Below are 5,243 nucleotides of genomic sequence, written 5' to 3'. Positions count from 1 at the left end.
GCTACGTGACATGGTGAACATGATGGACACTATTATGTGGCCGGAGGGTGACCGGGAGCACGTCAGCGACGAGCCCCGCGGCGGTGGGTGCGGTTGAGCTCCGGGAGGTCGCTACACGGCTCGGGAGCAAGAAAAGAAGGGAGGGGAAGATGGCTAAGCTCACAGGGAGTTCGACGAAGCACTTGGTGCGCCGGGGACGGGCCAGAGCGACGTCGGCGTTGAAGGGGATCTCCGGCGACGGCTGTTCGGTCGAGGTCGATGCGGTGGGCTCGGGCCTTGCGAGCGCTCGGGGCTCGGCTTGCTCGAAGGAGAGGAGGGTAGCGGAGCTCCTGGACACGGCGGCACGGCGTGGGGTTGACGGAGGGCGTGGCTACGGCGAGGGGGTGGCGGCGATGGCGTCGGCCATGGCGGGGGAGCGCGAGAGAGAGGGGTTGGGGGAGAATGGAGGTGTCCTGGAGGTTCACGGCGCGGCGTGGAGCTCATCCATCCAGCCCCGAGGCAAGAAGGTGAAGTAGGGCGACGGCCAGCTGCGTGGCGCGCGCTGCGGTCGCCGTCGGGCACCTGCCTGCCTGCCTGGCCGGCAAGCAGCTCGCTGGAGCGGCGCTGGGCTGGGCCGGCAGGTGGGCCGGGTGCTGGCGCCAGGTAAGTTTTTCTATTTCTCCTGTTTTCTGTTTTTTAATACTTCTGCAACTTTGTTGAATTATTAAAAATACTTAGGCAACTCCTAAAATCACCAAACTACTCCTGGTCCATAGTTGGATTATTTCCAACATGAAACATTTTAGTTTGGAGATATTTGAGCATTTAAATATTTTATATAATTTTAAATGCCCAAATTCAAATATTTATGATTTAATTCAAAAACCCTAAGATGGCCTAGGAAAATGTGCATCACTTCTGGCAGAGGTTCTGAACCAAGACAAAAATGATGGGCATTTTAGAAGGGCATTTCAGGTTCATTGAAAAAGTTTTTAGTAAACCCTAGTTGGTTTCAGAGGGGGCTGGGGGTTCTGTCATCCCCATTTCAGGTTTCTGATGAAAGAATAAACATGATGCAACACTCTAATGCTTGAACTAGCTAGGGTGTAACATTGGATGAATTAAATGAGCTAAAAATTGGTGTAGGTAAGTTACATAGGTATGGTCATGCGCTGGTAAATTTTCAGATCATTTGGGTAAGCCTAGCTAGTACTTACTTCACAAAGCTTCTCTCGAGGTAGAAACTTTGGAAATTTCCTGAGAAAGAGTTACTAGGAAAATTGAGCTGAATATTATCATGTAGCAATGATTTGGGTATGGAAGCGTGCCCGAAAAGTTTGAGGGTAATAGGAGGGGTCTATATAACACTTGCTTTGCAACGTGCCAATTTGGCCATAAAATATAAATTGAACCTGGGCTCACATAGATGATTTGACTGAGCTGCAATTTGGAGGAGGGTGATAATTTGGGCATATGAAGGAACCGTATAAATTTCATGTCATTTCGAGATATAAAAAAGGTATTTCCTTCACAATGCTTCTAGGTGGACAAAAACTTTGGAAATTTGCCGAGGAAGATTTGCTAGGAAAATGGAGCTGAATTTTGTCATGCGGTAATGATTTGGATAGAAAAGATTGCCCAAAAATTCCTAGGGCATTCAAGAATATATAAATAGCACTTCCTTCATAAAGTGTTGTTGTGAACAGAATAGGAAAATGAATATTGTTGAATTAGTTTTGAACTAGGAAAGGAAGGACTTTTACATATTTGATGAAGATATGGCCCAAAGAATTTATGAGATTTTTTTGGGAATTTTGGGAATGACAGAAATATAGGTTGCTTCACAACCTAGGGCAAAAACTGCCACATGGACATGACACATAGGCAAAACTGATGAGGTGGCGCCTAGTCATAGCAACCCACCACAATTTACAAGGTCATGACCATCTATATTGGTCATGATCAGCTAGAAATAAGGCATCGGACTAGTGCTGTCTGCATTATGACCATTTCTTGTAAGGAAATTATGACCTTTCTAACCAACATGGCCGCAATGGTTTAGGGTTTGGAGCCCCCCGAACAGCTTTTGACCAATTGGTCTAAAATGGTCATATATTTATGACCAATTCTTCCAGGGTCACTGACAGAAGGTCATAAGTTGACATATTTCTTGAAGTGTACCAAGACTTCGGGCCCCCCGAGACGAGCTCGGGGACTGCCCTCTTTTGTCTGTATGATAAAAATTATGCTTGCAAGTATGTTACTCCTTTTTATGTCGTTTGGCACCGGGCTCGACAAGTCGTCCCGGGGACTTGCCGCCTTGCACTATGAAATGCTTCCTGCAGTCGGACAAGTAGTGTGTAAACACCTAAACCGTCTCCTGTCAGAAGCCGCAGCTCGCAGAGCGACTGTACGGTGGGAAGAAGTAAGGTAGAATGGGCATTCGCATGAAAAATGGCTAAGGACTCAAAGCATAAAACATAGCTCAGGACGGCTTCCAGCCTTTTTCGAAAACCGACTCTCGAATAGTCGGATTGCCGTCTTCTATTCAACTTGCTCAAAAACTCTTAAAAATGGCTAAGTACTTGCCTTCCCAGAGTAGCCAAGGCAGGCAACTAAGAGAATGCAGCAAAGGAAAAAAGCCAAAAGAGCAATGAGCAAGAAAAGATAGAACTCGGATAAATATATTTACATAACATAGGCCCTTGGCCGAATCTTCGAGCAGAAGTTCAAAATACACCCCGCGGTAGGAATTGTGCGAATTAACAAGTTCTTCAAAGACTACTGAAGCAGATAAAATAAAGATAAAGCGGCAGCTTAGGAAGTAGCAGATGGATTCGGAGGGTCGGAGGAGGCGCCAGCGTCAGGCGTCGGGGCGGCCGGCTGGGTAGTCTTGGCTTGATCGCCTCCGGCGGCAGTCAACTCGCTCGCACGCGGCTCATTGCTGGAGGCGCGGTCGAGCTGAGGCTGGCCGTCTGCTCCGTCTTCTGGTGCCTCCGCCTCGCCTCCGTCCTTCGCCTCGCCCTCTTCCTCGATGCTGGAGCCAATCACCTCCGCCGAGTCCTCGCCGTAGTCTGGGTTCATCCCAAACCACTCTGTCGGTACCTCCTCGCCATCTTCAGACCGCTCGGGGACGAAGATGCTGGTGTCGGTGTACTCGGCGATCGCCGCAGCACGCTTGACAAGGGCATCTTCCACAGCTGCCAGCTCCGGCTGGGCCTCCGACCGAAGCGTGGCCAGCCGGTCTAGATCCAGCCCCGGATACCATGCCTTGACGAACTCCAAGGCCCGGTGCGCTCCAGCTCGGGCTGAAGAGCCCTTCCAGGCCTCAAGACGACCAGCCGCGACCTCTAGCCATTCAGCCGTCAGGCTGGGGGTGCGCGGAGCCTGCATGTCTGGCCACAGGGCGGCAAACGCCTGGGCACCAACACGCTGAAGCCGGCGCAGCATCCGGTGAGCTGGCCGAAGGCGAGACTCGATGCTCAGGATGTGCTCGTCAAGAGTTCGGGGGGCGTCGGCGGCAATCTGTGCGCCCTCCGCCCTCCGACCTTCACGGTCAGCCTCGATGGCTTGGATGGTGGCCTGCGAGTGCCCAGGAAAGAAGTCTGCAAAGACAGGAAGAAACAAAGAAGCAAGTCAAAAACCAGGAGTCAGCACGACTTAAATCGGCAGCTCGAAGAAAGAAAGTAAAGAAACTCACCATCAATGATGTCTTCAATCTCATGGAAGCCGGAGGCCAGCATCGCCTCCTTGTCAGACCAGGAGGAGCGCTCGCTCGCGAACTCGGCCAGGAGGGCGGTTTCCGTCTCCTCCGCCTCCCTCTGCGCCTTCGCAAGTAGCTCCTTCTGCTCTGCCAATTGAGTGGCCAGCAGATCGCGCTCCGTGGCGAGCTTGCTGCACTCCTCCTCTTTGGCGCGCAAAGCGGAGTTGGCGTTGCTCAGCTGCTGTTGAAGAGCAGCGTTGGCTCCTGAAAAGAAGGAAGAAAGAAGGTGTTAAGTCATCAGGTAAAGAAGGTCGCCGGGGAGATCCGGCCCGACTGCTCAGTAGTCAGCCCGCATCTCGGGGACTACAGCCCACGGGTGCGCCAACGCGCCCCCGCAAAGAAGGAAAAGGACTTACTCCGGCTCTCCGACAAATCGGCGGTCCGCTTGCCCAGCTCTTCAACGTTACGGTTGAAGGCAGTGACACGGAGGTTGTGGTAATCCTGCGACAAATGTTTCAGACAAAAAGTTAATACCCAGAGTTCATCAATTGGAGTTCCGGGCCGCCTGCTCAGCAGCCAGCCCGAAACTCGGGGACTACACCCAGTGGGTGCGCTGGCACGCCCCCACAGAGAGGAACAAGAAAACAAAGACCAAAGGAAAAAACATACCCGCACGGCGGCCCGCAACGCCAGGAATGCCTTGGTGCAACTCTGGAGAGCGTCGCCCTCAGCATGAAGCTTCGCCTGGACGTCCAGGAGCGCCTGGTTCAGCGGCCCTGTGCCGCCTCCTCGCACCCACCCAATGGGCACGGCGCTCATCGCTTCGGCGTCTGGGATCGCCGAGCTGGTGGTGCCAGCTTCCAGGGGGCGGGGTGCCGAAGTCGCCTTCTCCAGAAGGCGGTGCGTTGGCGAGCCGACCTGGAGGAGTAGCCTCGCCACGGCCTCATCTTCGGTCGGCGGCACCGGAGGGTTCGCTGGCTGCTTGCCTTGCGCACCTTCAGACGGTGGCGGAGGCGGCGGCGGAACGTTCACGTCCGGCGTAGAGGGGTCGCCGCCTTCCCTCTCCACGACGGGGTTCTCCCCGCCGGCTTCTCTAGTATGCCCCGTGAACTCCGGAGGCGGCGGCGCAGAGTTCAACAGGGTGACGAACACCGCCGATTGATGGCATGCAGCTTCCTCAGCCTGCCGCTTCATCGCGGCGGCGGCTTCGGCCTCCGCCAGTTTTTTCTTGGCGGAGGCCTCTGCCCTGTCGGCCTCTGCCTTCTCCAGGCGAACGGCCTCTTCTTCGTTGCGCTTCTCCTTCGCATTCCACTCTGTCGCCTCTCGGAGGTCGGCAGCGGGGTCAATCCGTCGAGTGGTGGCGGACGTCTCCGCTGACCCCATGACGGAGGTGGCGGTGACCCTCTCAAGAGTGAGGGGAGCCCTGAAGCAAGGGGAGCAAGTAAAGACTCAAACAGAGCCATAAAGAAAGAATAAAGCATTGAGACAGAATACTCACGCGGAGACCAATGGCGGCTTCTTCACTTCCTTACTGAAGCGGATGGCCTTCGCGGCCGCCTCG

Source organism: Triticum aestivum, chromosome 6A, assembly GCF_018294505.1.
Source record: "Triticum aestivum cultivar Chinese Spring chromosome 6A, IWGSC CS RefSeq v2.1, whole genome shotgun sequence".
NCBI classification, from domain to species: domain Eukaryota; kingdom Viridiplantae; phylum Streptophyta; class Magnoliopsida; order Poales; family Poaceae; genus Triticum; species Triticum aestivum.
This window is presented reverse-complemented; position numbering follows the sequence as displayed.